General features: G+C 46.4%; 1 pseudogene; it reads right to left on the reverse strand.

Moving 5' to 3' along the window:
- The window catches only part of LOC148138197 (uncharacterized), a 33,933-nt pseudogene extending 20,277 nt beyond the window's left edge, over positions 1-13,656 (reverse strand).
- Between the last annotated feature and the right edge of the window lie 1,449 nt (positions 13,657-15,105).

The following is a 15,105-nucleotide window of genomic DNA, read 5'->3' on the forward strand; positions in this document are numbered from 1 at the left end:
TCATCTTCCGTAGTTACACCGGCACCACTCCCCACCTCTTCCTCCGCTACATTGATGACTGCATTGGCGCCACCCCGTGATCCCACGAGTAGGTTGAGTAATTCATCAAGTTCACCAACACATTCAACCCTGACCTTAATTTTACGTGCACCATCTCTAACACCTTTTTCCCCTTCCTGGACCTCGCCATCTCCATTAATGAAGACAGACTTGACACCGACAATTTTACAAACCCAGACTCCCAAAGCTACCTGGATTACACCTCTTCCCACCCAACATCCTGCAAAAATCCCACCAGGTACTCCCAATTCCTCCACATCCGCCGTATCTGCTCCACGGAGGACCAGTTCCACCACAGAACACATCAGAGGGCCTCCTTCTTTAGAGACCACAATTTCCCTTCCCACGTGTTTAAAGATGCCCTCCAACGTATCTCGTCTCCATCCCGCACGACTGCTCTCAGACCCCACACCTCCCACCGTAACAAGGACAGTACCCCCCTGGTGCTCACCTTGCACCCTACCAACCTTCGCATAAACCAAATCCTCCGCCGACGTTTCCCCCAACTCCAAAAGGAACCCACCACCAGGAATATATTTCCCTCCCCACTCATTTCCACCTTCTGCAAAGACTGTTCCCTCCGTGACAACCTCGTCTGGTCCACGCCCCCCAACAACCCACACACGGTGAGTCTTGTCACCTTCCCCTGCCACCGCAAGAATTGCTAAACCTGTGCCCACACCTCCTCCCTCACCTCCATTCAAGGCCCTAAAGGAGCCTTCCACATCTATCAAAGTTTTATGTGCACATCCACCAATATCATTTATTGTATGCTTTGCTACCGATGCGGTCTCCTCTACATTGGAGACTGGACACCACCTAGCAGAGCACTTTAGGGAACATCTCAGGGACACCCGCACCAATCACCCACCCAAAACATATTGCCCAACATTTCAACTCCCCCTCCGACTCTACCGAGGACATGCAGTGTCCTGAGCCTCCTTTACCGCCGCTCCCTCACCATCAGACGCCTGCAGGAAGAATGCCTCATCTTCCAGCTCAGAACACTTCAACCCCAGGTTATCAATGTGGACTTCACCAGTTTCCTCATTTCTCCTTTCCCACCTCACCCCAGTGCCAAACTTCCAGCTCAGCACCATCCCCATGACCTGTCCTACCGGCCTATCTTTTTTCCACCTATCCACTCCACCTTCCTCTCTGACATATCACCTTCATCCCACACCCATCCACCGATTGTACTCTTTGGTAACTTCTCCCAGCCTCCTCCCTGACGTTTCACCTTCATCCCCACCCACACTCACCTAGTGTTCTCTATGATACTTTCTCCCCACCCCACCCTCCTCTCATTTATCTCTCCAACCTTCAGTCACTCTGACTGTATTTCTGTTGAAGAGCCTGTTCCCGAAACGTCGATTTTTCTGTTCCTCGGATGCTGTCAGATGTGCTGTGCTTTTCCAGCACCACTCTACTCCAGAATCTGGTTTCCAGCATCTGCAGTCATTGTTATTACCTAGTTTTTTCCCCTTCTTCTATACTCAATACCCTGGCTGATAAATGCCAGATTGCCAAAAGCTTCTGCACAGTGATTCCACTTTCAGAGAACCGTGCACCTGAACTCCAAGGACCCTCTGCTCTATTGCACTTCTTAACGCCCTACCATTCTCCTACCTTAATTTAACTTCCCAAGTGCAAGACCTCACACTTTTCAATATTCAATACCATATGCCAATTCTCACACACCTTCCCCAGATGATCAAGTTCCTGCTGCAATTACCGAACACCTTCCTTAGTATACATAATAATTCCTGGTTCAGTTCAATTGCCAATTTACCAGTCATGCCTTATATATTCTCATCGAAATCATTGATATAGATAACAAACAGCAATAGACCCAGCACTGACCCTGGAGACACCCAACCAGTCACATGCCTCCAGACAGACAAACATCCTTCCACTATTATCCTTTTTTTCCTTCTTTTTTAGTTTGAACAGAATATCTGACATTTCTGTTTTTTAACAGTCCACCTTAATTTTTTTTAATAACCACACATACCACCGCCTAACTGCAGGAGTGCTTATTTTTCCACAGCAGCGATGTTGTGTGCGTGTCTGTGCAGGTGTGTGACACAGTGAAAGACAAAAGGTGTACAAATCATTATTAAATTTCCACTACCAAGAAGAAAAGAAACACACAAGTGGCTCGCGACAAGCAGTGGCCTTCACATCAAAGGGCAATGCTGTGTGATCAGGCAGTCAAGGGGAGGGAAGGGATTACATCAAAATAGAATTGGAGGGGAAAATAATATACTCCACTCCCTGCGGCATCCACTACTCCCTGAAAAGCTCAAGGGTGCTGGTGGACACTGTGTGATTCTTCTCCAGACACCCGGGCTCTAACATAAACGTGGAAGAGGGGCAGCCAGCCGGCCCTAACGACCTCCTCCATGGCTAGCTGCCTGGACCTGGTTATGGTCAGTTTGGCCAGACCGAGCAGCAGACCCACGAGGAGTTCCTCTGATCTACCCTAAATTCTCCGTATCGAGTGTCCGAAGATCAGAAGCGTGGGAGTGAAGTGTAATTAAAATGAGAGAAAAAGTTTTTTTAAGAAATCACCAAGGAAGTGCAAGAACCCACACTCAATATAATTCTTCCAATATTACGCTCTGCTTCCTATCATTAATCCAATGTATGTCCAATTTGCTAGCTCCTTCTCGACTCCAAATCGATCTAACCTTCCAGAGCACCCTACTACACTTATGAAAGGCCGAACTGAAATCCATATAGACTGCATCTACCACACTTCGTTTATCAATATTCCAGGTCACTTCATCAAAGAACTCTAAATGCTCCTCTGAAATACGTAACTCGTGGCTCAGCGGCCTCCATTCGCAGCAGCGGGAGCAGTGTGAGGGTGTATAGGAAGACGGTCAGGAAGGGAAGTTTCCATTTTAAAAACTGAAATCCTGAATAGATGGAATGAAGTCTCAAAGACAGTGGACCGAGACACGGGGATTACTGGACACATGAACTGGGTGTATATTCGGACCGTTGTGAAACTGGAGTAGCTACACTTCCCTCCGCCACTGGGAAAAAAAAAGGCAGGATCTGGTGGCTTGGTAATGCCAGGCTTTTTTCCCCATTATTGAATCTCTGTTGGTAATTTAGAGCAGGGGGAAGGACGTTAGGGCAGTTATATGATCCTCTTGCAGGATGTGGGATGGAAGGGTTATCACTGGTGTCCCTGCTGACTGCAGCTGTGAGAAGTCCACCCAAATCCAAGTCCTCACAGATTACGTTCGGCAACTGGAGCTGGAGCTGGATGAACATCGGATCTTTCAACTGGCTGAGGGGTTAATAGGTAGGAATTTGGGGGAGGTAGTCACATCTAAGGCTCAGGATAAGTGTACGAGGAGAAAGTGAGGACTGCAGATGCTGGAGATCAGAGCTGAAAATGTGTTGCTGGAAAAGCGCAGCAGGTCAGACAGCATTCAAGGAACAGGAGAATCGACGTTTCGGGCAAAAGCCCTTCTTCCTGAAGAAGTGCTTATGCCCGAAACGTCGATTCTCCTGTTCCTTGGATGCTGCCTGACCTGCTGCGCTTTTTCAGCAACACATTTTCAGCTCAGGATAAATGTAGCTGGGTGACCGTCAGGAGAGGAAAATACAATAGGCAGACAGTGAAGGGACAGCCTGCGGCCGTTTCTCTCAATAATATTTATGTCATTTTAAATTCTGTTGGGTAGGGCAGCAACCTATCAGGAGAAACGACACGTTTCTGGCACTGAGCTTGGCTCTGTGGCTCAAAATGGAAGCAGGAAACACGAGAGAACAATATTGATAAGAAATACAATGGTAAGAATAAGAGATAGGAGATTATGTGGTTGCGAGCGAAATACCCATCTTATATGTTGCCAGGATCAAAGATGATTTGGATAGGATCTACAGGATTCGTAAGGGGGAGGAAGAGGTGCCAGAATATCGCCATGAACATCAGTACCAATAATATATGGGGGAAAAGGGATGAGGAGCTGAAAAAGAGAGTTCAGGTGGAAGTTAGCATATGGGACGATCAAAGTAGTAATCTCAAGATTGCTACCCGTGCCCCGTGCGAGTGAGGCGAGGGATAATGAGGGAGTGCTGCTGAACACGTTGCCTCAGGGTGGCGAAGGAGGGATGGCTTCAGATATGTGCATCTTTGGGATGCCCTTTGGGGAACGTGGGATCTTTAGAAGAAGGACGGGTTTCCCCTGAATTGGAAGGGCGGGAGTATTGCAAAAACATTTTGCGAAGATTTAAAATACATTGGAAGGGGGTGGGAACCAGAACTACAGATTGGGTGATGAATTAGGTAGTTAACCAGCCAGATGCAGTGTGCAGAGAGTCTGTGAGTAGGCATAGGTACTTGATAGGGCAGACGTGCAGTAAATGTAATAATTCAAGAAGTATCAGTATTAAAGGGGATGGACTCAGAGCATGGATCAGTTCTTGGAACTATAACGTTGTGAAAATTACAAAGACTTGGATATGAAAGAGGCAGGAATGTTTGTTGGTTGATCCAAGTGTTAGATGTTCCATAAACAATGGTGGGAGGGAATGGCGGGGAGTCTGAAGGTAATAGAGGTGGAGGAGTGACATTGCTAATCAGGAATTCTATCGCAACTGCAGAACTGGAGACGTCGAGGAGGGTCTGTCTCCAGAGTCACTTTGCTTTGAAGTCAGAAACAGGAAAGGAGCCGCCACTTTATTGGACGTTTCTTTTACAGGCCCCTCAAAAGCAAGAAAGAGGCAGAGGAGCAAATTGGGAGGCAGATTTTCAAGAGGTGCAGAAGTAAGGCAGTTGTCAGAAGGTACTTGAACTTCTCTAATGTTGGTTGGAACTCCTTAATTCAATTTGTTTGGAATTAGCATTATTTGTCAATTGTGTTAAGGAAGGGTTTCTGGTGCAATATATGGATAGGCTGGCTCAAGGGACGCCATATTGGATTTGGTGTGAGTCAATGAAACATTTCGCGTGTCAAATCACTCAGTGGGAGAGCATTTTCGTGATAGTGATTACAACTCCCTGATGTTTACTATACCCATAGAGAGGAATAGGAGCAGACAGTATGGGAACTACGATTTCAGTTGGCAGTAACTGGGTTGCCTAAATTGGGAATGGATGTTCTCAGGGAGGTGAACAACAGAAATGTTGAGGTCGGTTAGGAAGCACATGCTCAGGTTTGCCCCACCGAGGCAAGGAAGGAGTAGTCGATTGAAAGAGCCTTGGGTAACATGGGAAGTGGAGCATCTAGTCAAATGGAAGAAGGAAGCTTACATAATGTTGATGAGGCAAGGATCTGACAGGGCTTTGAAGGACTACAAGGGTGCCAGGAAGAAAGTGAAGAATGGACTTAGCAGAGATAGAAGGAAATATGAAATAAAGCTTTAACGGGTAGGATTAAGGGAAATCCTAAGGCGTTGTACACTTACGTGAGGAACAAGATTATGGCCAGAGTGAGGGTTTGGTTGATCAAGGATAGTGGAGGTATTTTGTGGCTGAAGAGGAAGGAAGTAGGGGATCTCCTTAATGAATATTTTGCTTCATTATTCATAACTGAGAATGTCCTTGACGTTTGGGAGGACAGAGTGAAATGACTGATGTGCTGGAACAACTTGATGTTAGAAAGGAGGATGGGCTGAACATTTTGAAAAACATAAGGATGGGTAAATCCCCAGGGCTGGATGGGATATAACAGAGGTTTACTGCAGAAAGCGTGAGAAGAGAAGCTCCGTCTTTGGCGATGATCGTTGCGCCCTAATTGTCCACTGGTACAGGGCCAGATGAATTGAGGATGTCAAATGTTGTTAAAGAAATCGATTAGGGATCATCCTCGGAATTAAAGACAAGCTACTCTTCCGTCAGTGGTGGCCGAAGTATTAGAGATCATACTGAGACTCAAGATTTTAGGGACTTTAAATTTGTAGCTTGATTTGACATAGCCATCATGTTTTATTTGTGGGACAGGACTGCCTCACAAACATTGTTGACTTCTTTGAGTATGCGAAGAAAAACATGTTGTTGAAGGTAAAGCAAGGCTCCAGGAGACAGAGTGCTGTGTTTGATGGAAGGGTTTTAGCCTGATCCTTTTTGGCCAGTGGTGTTCACAGGAATCGGATCTGGCCCCTCTGCTGATTGCGATTTTTACAAATTACTTGGGTGAGGAAGTGGATCGGTTATTAGTAATTTGCCAATGATACGAAGTTTGAGGAAGTTTGAGGAAGTTGTGGATGGTGTGAAATATTACTATAGGTTGCAACAGGGCTTTGCCAGAATGCAGAACTGGCTGATAAGACGTAGGTGTAGTTCAACCTGAAAAGTGTGAAGTAATTCACGTTGGAAGGTCCAACTTGAATGTAGAATACAGGGTACATTACCGGCATGTTGACAGTGTGAGTCAACATCCACATGTCTGTAGATCCCTCAACGTTGCCACAAAATTTCATAGGGCTGTTAAGCGGGCACATCGAATCGAGACCATAGAACATTGGATATTACAGTGCAGTACAAGCCCTTGATGTTGCATAGACCTGAGGAACCAATCTGAAGTCTATTTGCCCTAAGCTATTCTATTTTCATCAGTATGTTTATCAATGAACATTTAAATGCCCTTAAAATTGGCGAGCCGACTACTGTTGAAGTCAGTGCGTTCCACGCCCTTATTACTCTAGGAGTGAACAAACAAACTCTCTCATCTGTCCTATATCTATCATCCCTCAATTTAAAGCGATGTTCCCTCGTGCTTGCCATCAGCATTTCAGCAAAATGACTGTCACTGTTAACCTTATCTAAACTTTTGATTACATTACATGTCTCAATTCATTCACCTCTCAGCCTTGCTCTCTCGAATGAAAACAGCCTCAAACTGGTCAGCCTTTCCTCATGGTACTTTCCCTACAAACCAGGCAACATCCTATTCAATCACCTCTGCACCCTTTCCAAAGCTTCCACATCCTTCCTAGATCCGAAACACAGTCCGTCTACCAATAGAAGGAAACACACCATAAGCCTTCTTAATTACGTCCTATCCACATGGATACCAAGATCACTCTGCTCATCTATACTACCAAGAATCTAACCATTAGTCCAGTAGAATTTTTTCGTGTTGCCCCTATCAAAGATATTGAACTCCCACGTTTCGGCATTAAACTCCCTTTGCCACCACTTAGCTCAGCTCTGCAGGTTAACTACGCCCCTATGTAACCAGTAACATCATTCGGTACTATCCACAACACCACCAACATTAGTGTCATCCACAAATTCACTAACCCATTTTCATATGCGTTCACCAACTCATTTATAAAAATAATAATCAGCAGTAGCCCGAAACAGATTGTTGCAGTACATCACGAGTAACGGAACTCCAGGATGAATATTTCCCATCAATGACCACGCTCTGTCTACTTTTAATGGCCAACTTCTGGTCGAAACCGCTAAATAGTCCTCAGTTTTGTGCAGCAGTCTATTGTGGGGAAGTAATAGCATTATTGAAATCCCCATACACCACATCGACCGCTTTACCCTCATCTAACCATTTTCGCACCATCTCAAAGAAATCAATAAAGTGTACGAGGCAAGACCTCGCTTTGAAAAACCGTGTGAACTATCCCTAATCGATTTATTCCTCTCAAGATGATTCTAAATCCTATCTTTTATAATCTTTGTCCATCACTACGCACACACAAAGTAAAGCACACTGGACCATAATTTCTATGGTTCACTCCACCCGCTACCATATTTGAATAAAGGGACGACATTTGCTACTCGCCAGTCTTCTGGCATTATCCTTGTAGACAAGATCGACATAAAGATCAAAGCAAAAAGCTCTGCAATCTCCTCCCCGACATCCCAGAAAATCCTCGGATAAATCCTATCTGGTCGAAGGTACTTATTTATTTTCAGACTTTCCAGAATAGCTAAGACCTCTTCCTTGCGAACATAAATCCCATCTCGTCCACTAGACTATATCTCAGTGTTTTCCTTGAAAACATTGTCCTTTTCGTGTGTGAACACTGACGAAAGTTATATATTTAACACTTTCCCTATTTCCTTGGACTCCACACACAACTTCCCACAACTTTCATTGATTGACCCTAATCTTTCTCTAGTTATCCTTTTATTTCTGTTACACCGGCAGAATGATTTAGGGTTTGCATTGATCTTATCCACCAGCGATGTCTCATGACAATTCCTGGTTCTTCTGAACTCTCTCTTTATGTCTTCAATGGCTAACTTGTATCTCTCAAGCACCCTAAATGACCCTTCACATCTCATCCTAACATAAGTCTTCTTCTTTGGCTTGACAAATAATTCAACTTCTTCAATAAACTGCGGCTCCCTCGCTCGCCCAGTTCTTCCCTGCGTGACACATAGTCGCTGTTCCTTGAATAAGCTCCACATTTCAATTGCGCCTATCACTGCAGTTTTCTTCCACATCTTACGCATCATGAAACTTGCCTAATCGCATCATATTTGCCTTTACCCCACCAATAACTGATGTCCTGTGTTATAAAACTAAAGCTTTCCATCGCTAAAGGAAACATAACCGAATTGTGGTCACCATCGCCAAAGTGTTCACATATCACCAAAGCTAACACCTGGCCAGTCGCAAACTCCCAAAGGGTGAGCTCTCTTTTCCTGTTTCGAACCTCTGCCCATATTGTCAGTGGACGAGTATTCAAGCATCCTGACTGTCACCGTAATACTGTTCTTAAAGAACAATGCCACATCACTCCACCTTTTACCATCTTATCTGTTCTTTCTGAAACATCTAAATACGGATCCTGCAACAAACATTACTGTCCCTGCTCTATCCATGTTTCTAAAATGGTCATAACATCGAAGTCCCAGGTTCACCCACCTTATTCGGATGCTCCTGGCATTGATGTAGACTCTCTTCAGACCACCTTCCTACTTGCCAGTAAACTCTTGCTACCTTGAAACCATATTTCTGACATTTCTGCTCTCACCCTCTTGGCTCTGCAACCACAATTTACATTGGCTTTCATTCGAAGAGGGATTGAGTTTAACAACTGTGACATTATGCTACTGTTCTATAGAACCCAGGTTCAACACACTTGGAATATTATATCCAGTTCTGCTCGTCTCATTACAGGAGTGATGTGGAAGCTTTAGCAGAGATTTAACACGATGCGGTCTGAACTGGAGAACATGTATTATAAAGAAAGTTTGACGCAGCTCAGACTTTTATCTTTTGGAGTTAAGAAGGATGACTTCATAGAGGTGTGCAAGGTGTTGAGAAGTAAGGATAGCCAGAGGCATTTTCCCAGGGTGGAGATGTCTATCATGAGAGGGTCACAAATTTAAGCTGATTGGAAGAAGTTTAAGAGGAGATGTCAGGGGTAGGTTCTTTACACAGATAGTGGCGGATGCGCGCACTGCACTGCGAACTGTGGAAGTAGAGTCAGATATATTAGGGACATTTAAGCGACTCGTGGATAGGCACATGAAAGTTGATTCAGTGAAAGATCTGTAGGTTTGTTTGATCTCAGAGCATGATAAAAGGCTGGCAAAGCATCGAGGACAGAAGGCACTGTATATTACTACGCTGTTCTACGTTCTATGTTCTCCCAAACTTGTGGGGCATGATCTCGCACGCACCAAGACATGCTGACTATTTTTAATCAAAACCTGTCTATCCAAATGCTTGCATATCTTAACTGTCAGAATCTAATCTTACTAACACAGATGTTTGTTTTGCTGCTCTGTACATCCAAGGATGTACTAAGTCGCCCTTCTCTAATAAGTGCACAATAATCGCTATCGTCCAGTCATCTGGAGTTCACTCGTTGCTAACACCGATGCAAAAATGTAAGCCAGGGCTACCATAATTTCTTCGCTGTTAATTGCTTAGTTGGTGCCACCGGCAACTATGTTATACACATTGGCAACTGCTTGTAAATTTGGCACTGGTTATTTTCAGAAACATGTAATCTCTCAATTTTTGGGAGTCCACATTACGTTTTTATCTCTACAGAGGCAGATCATGCGGTGGGCAGGTGAAATGCAACAGTTTATGTGGGTATCTGATCAACAACTCATAAAACAGTTATTTATATGAAGACAACATCTCTGATATGTTTTAAGTATTCTAAATGCGATAGACAAAGGTCAGTGATCCTACAATGAATGAATCATATCACGCAAAATGAATGCAATTGCCTCAACCTTTGGATATAATCTGACGTGCTCGTCTCCTCAATCCTCGAGGAAGGATTATGGAAGATTATGGAAGGTCCCCTTTCCTTTGGCTGCTTACTTCACCATTTCTCGTCACATGTAGAATTGTAGAAAGGAGCTTGATCAGATACATTTTTGCGGAATCACTGTAGGTTTAAATTCAGCAAGACACAGAGAACTGTCAGGCTTGTGCTGACAAATGGCAAGAGAACGTTGTTTCACACCGTTTTAAGTAAAGTCCGAATTCCAACAAAATGAAATCAAAACAGCACCTGCCGCCACGGCCTTGATTCACATTGATGTTCCCATCACTGAATATCGCACAAGTAACATCCTGTGTTCACCACTCATTTCTAGCTGAACCTGAAAACAACATTTATCCTGGTGTTACATCATCCATAGCATCAAAAATGATTCTACGTAGGATACAATTCGCCGATTGATTAATAATCTGTTGAACACTTGAAAAATGTCAATCTGATCTATCCCCGTAGGGGCAGCAGTGTGCACGTTGTACCATATACACTGTTGCGGCTCGCAAAGATCCCTTTGGCAGCACTCTCTGCAGCCATGATCAGTAACAAGAGAATAAAAGAGACGGCAAATTCTAGTGATAACTTGATGGTCACTTTCAAACCAGAACGCATCAAGACATAGAACGACATCAGCGTTTTTTCACAGTAATGGGGACAGAACTGTGTGTATTGCTTCCTGACAGGACTGTCGCATGATCTGACCCCAGCACAGAGTGCAGTGCCTCAAGTGAGGGAGTTCATCGCCACCTTCTTAAGGGCAATTGGTGTGAGAATTGTATGCTACTTTGAAAAAGTGGTAGTGCGGCACTGGAAAATCACAACCGATCAGGCAGCAACCGAGGACCAGGAGAATCGACGTTTCAGGCATAGGACCTACATCAATAAGGGCTTATGCCCGGAACGTCCATTCTCTTGCTTCTTGCATGTTGCCTGACCTTCTGTGCTTTCGCAGCAACAGACTCTCGACTGTGATCTTCTCTATATGCAGTCCTCACCTTCTTCTGCCATGAAAAAAAACACTCAGTAACAGAACCAGAACTAGCGCTGACAAGCACAATGAAGAGGAATATTTGGTACACATGATGACGCCTTATGGGATGTGATGTCGGACAGAGGCAAGTAAACATTTGATACAGAATCAGGTGTAGAGCGATGGAATCTGCACCAGTGACCGATATGTGAGTCATTTCATGACGTAATGAAATGATGTGAAAAACGGAGTCTCCACAGATTTCAGAGATAGTAAGTATTTTAATTATTCTCGCCGTTTAATGCATTTAACATTTTGCTTAAAAGACAATTCAGCAATTCTTCAACTGCTCGGTGAACTTAGTCTCAGACACAACATAATGACAACTTTTTTTACAGCAACTCAGCAAATGCAGCACAAAAGATATGTTACAAAAAAGGTCAGGCATCCATGTCGGACTGTAATCAAAGCTATACATACATCTTTATATCGGATAAACAATCAGCATTGTCCATAGTAAGGCAAAGATCCCCGGGATAACAACCAGTAAAACAATTCACTTCCTTCAATTATTCACGTTCATCTCCTTCTGTTCATCTCGCATGGCTAATATCACAAGTGATTGCACAACGTTACTCTGAGTCCCCAAAGACATTCTTCGAAAACCAAATCAGATGTGTAAACTGATAAATTTTCAGGATTTGATGATTTCACCGAAACAAAAATTCTGCTATTTTTTGCAGTCATCTCGGAAGGTTAACAGAGAGTGGCTTCGTACCACTAAACACAAGAACACACGGAGATAGAGAGACAGATAGAGAGAGTCTGTGTTGGTGTGTGCGTGTGTGTGAGAGTGTGTGTGTGAGAGAGAGAGAGAGAGAGAGTGAGAGACAGAGAGTCTAAGCCTTTCATCCATCATGTTTTCATTCCTTTATTCAAATTGTGTCCTGTTGCAGGCAGATTATCTTTGTCAAATATACACATGCACACGAACGCAGCTACATACAGTGACACGCACGCAAATATAAACAAAAAAATCACAATTATTTGTACGCATGCATAGCAAAACATACACACAAACAGGCAATAGAAGACAGGTACATATAGATACACATACACAGACACTCAATGTGCCTCGGCATATTATCAGGGAAGTAGCTGAAAATGTGTTGCTGAAAAAGCACAGCAGGTCAGGCAGCGTCCAAGGAACAGGAGGGAGGGGCAATGAGGAAGCTGGAGAAATCTGAGTTCAATCCTTGTGATTGGAGGGTTCCTAGGCGGAAGATGAGGCGCTCTTCCTCCAACAGTCGTGTTGCTATGGTCTGGCGATGGAGGAGTCCAAGTACCTGCATGTCCTTGGTGGAGTGGGAGGGGGAGTTGAGGTGTTGAGCCACGGGGTGGTGGGGTTGGTTGGTCCGGGTGTCCCAGAGGTGTTCTCTGAAATGTTCCGCAAGTAGGCGGCCTGTCTCCCCAATATAGAGGCGGCCACACCGGGTGCAGCGGATGCAATGGATGATGTGTGTGGAGGTGCAGGTGAATTTGTTGCGGATATGGAAGTATCCCTTGGGGCCTTGGAGGGAAGTAAGGGTGGAGGTGTGGGCGCAAGTTTTGCATTTCTTGCGGTTGCAGGGGAAGGTGCCGGGAGTGGAGGTTGGGTTAGTGGGGGGTGTGGACCTGACGAGGGAGTCACGGAGGGAGTGGTCTTTTCGAAACGCTGATAGGGGAGGGGAGGGAAATATATCCCTGGTGGTGGGGTCCGTTTGGAGGTGGCGGAAATGACGGCGGATGATACGATGTACATGGAGGTTGGTGGGATGGTAGTTGAGGACCAGTGGTCTTCTGTCCTGGTGGCGGTTGGATGGGCGGGGCTAAAGGGCGGAGGAGCGGGAAGTGGAAGAGATGCGGTGGAGGGCATCGTCGACCACGTCTGGGGAGAAATTGCGATCCTTGAAGAAGGAGGCCATTTGGGTTGTACGGTTTTGGAACTGGTCCTCCTGGGAGCAGATGCGGCATAGACAAAGGAAGTGTGAATATGGGATGGCGTTTTTACAGGGGGCAGGGTGGGAGGAGGTGTAGTCCAGGTAGCTGTGGGAGTCGGTCGGTTTACAGTAAATGTCCGTGTTGATTCAGTCGCCCAAGATAGAAATGAAAAGGTCTAGGAAGGGGAGGCAGGAGTCTGAGACGGTCCAGGTGAATTTGTGGTTGGGGCGGAAGGTGTTGGAAAAGTGGATGAACTCTTCATCCTCCTCGTGGTTGCACGAGGCAGCGCCGATACAGTCATCAATGTAGCGGAGGAAAAGGTGGGGGGTGGTGCCAGTGTAGCTGCGGAAGATGGACTGTTCCACATATCCTACGAAGAGGCAGGCATAGCTGGTGCGCATGCGGATGCCCATGGCTACTCCCTTGGTTTGCAGGAAGTGGGAGGATTGGAAAGAGAAGTTGTTCAGGGTGAGGACCAGTTCAGTCAGTCGAAGGAGGGTGTCAGTGGAAGGGTACTGGTTGGTACGGCGGGAAAGGAAGAAGCGGAGGGCTTTGAGTCCTTCGTGATGGGGGATGGAGGTGTACAGGGACTGGATGTCCATGGTGAAGATAAGGCGTTGGGGACAGGGGAAGCGAAAATCATGGAGGAGGTGGAGGGCGTGGGTGGTGTCCCGAATGTAGGTGGGGAGTTCTTGGACTAAGGGGGACAGTACCGTGTCGAGGTATGCAGAGATGATTTCGGTGGGGCAGGAGCAGGCTGAGACAATGGGTCGGCCAGGGCAGTCAGGTTTGTTGATTTTGGGCAGGAGGTAGAAACAGGAGGTAGTTGTGGTACTATGATGTTGGAGGCGGTGAATGGGACATCCCCTGAGGTGATGAGGTTATGGATGATCTGGGAGATGATGGTTTGGTGGAGGGAGGTGGGGTCATGGTCAAGGTGGCAGTAGGAGGAGGTGTCCGCGAGCTGGCGTTCAGCCTCAGCGGTATGAAGATTGGTGCGCCAATCTACTACCGCGCCTACCTTGTCTGTTGGTTTGATAGTGAGGTTGGGGTTGGAACGGAGGGAGTGGAGGGCTGCACGTTCCGAGGGTGAGAGGTTGGAGTGGGTGAGAGGGTTGGAGAAGTTGAGGCGGTTAATGTCGCCGCAGCAGTTGGCTATGAAGAGTTCGAGGGCGGGTAAGAGGCCAGCACGGGTGTCCAGGTGGATGGGGTGTGTTGGAGGCGGGAGAAGGGGTCGTCAGAGGATGGGCGAGAGTCTTGGTTGAAGAAGTAGGCACGGAGGCGAAGGCGGTGGAAGAATTGTTCGATGTCACGCCACGTGATGAACTCGTTAATCCGAGAGTGTAGTGGAATAAGGTGAGGCCTCTGCTGAGGACTGATCTTTCATCCTCAGAGAGGGGCAGTTCTGGAGGGATGGTGAAAATACTGCAGTGCTGGGAGCTCGGACCTGGTGTGGGGCTGGAGCTGGGAGTTGGGGCGAGGTTGGGCGTGTGGGCGGGGACGGGCATTGGGGCGGGGACGGAGATCAGCGTGGGAGCGGTGTTTGGCGTGGTAACGGATTCAGCGTGGGGGCGGGGTTAGGCGTAGGGACGGAGATTGGCGTAGGGGCGGGCTTAGGCATGGTGACAGAGATCAGCGTGGGGGTGGAGTTAAGCATGGTGACGGAGACCGGCGTGGGGGCGGAGACACATGCAGCGTTGTGGTCGTGCAGCTTAGTGATGTCATTGGGGGCGGAAGTGGCTGTGGCGACGGCAACCCAGGGGGCGGAAGTGGCTTTGGCGACGACAGAGACAGTGTTATTTCTCATAGCCGTGGAAGCCGCGAATCTGTCGGCGATGGTCTTCCTGGCGATGGTGGAGGCT

This window comes from Chiloscyllium plagiosum, unplaced genomic scaffold (assembly GCF_037043375.1).
Source record: "Chiloscyllium plagiosum isolate Xiang-an unplaced genomic scaffold, Cpla_swu_hap1 HiC_scaffold_41, whole genome shotgun sequence".
Classification (NCBI taxonomy): Eukaryota; Metazoa; Chordata; class Chondrichthyes; order Orectolobiformes; family Hemiscylliidae; genus Chiloscyllium; species Chiloscyllium plagiosum.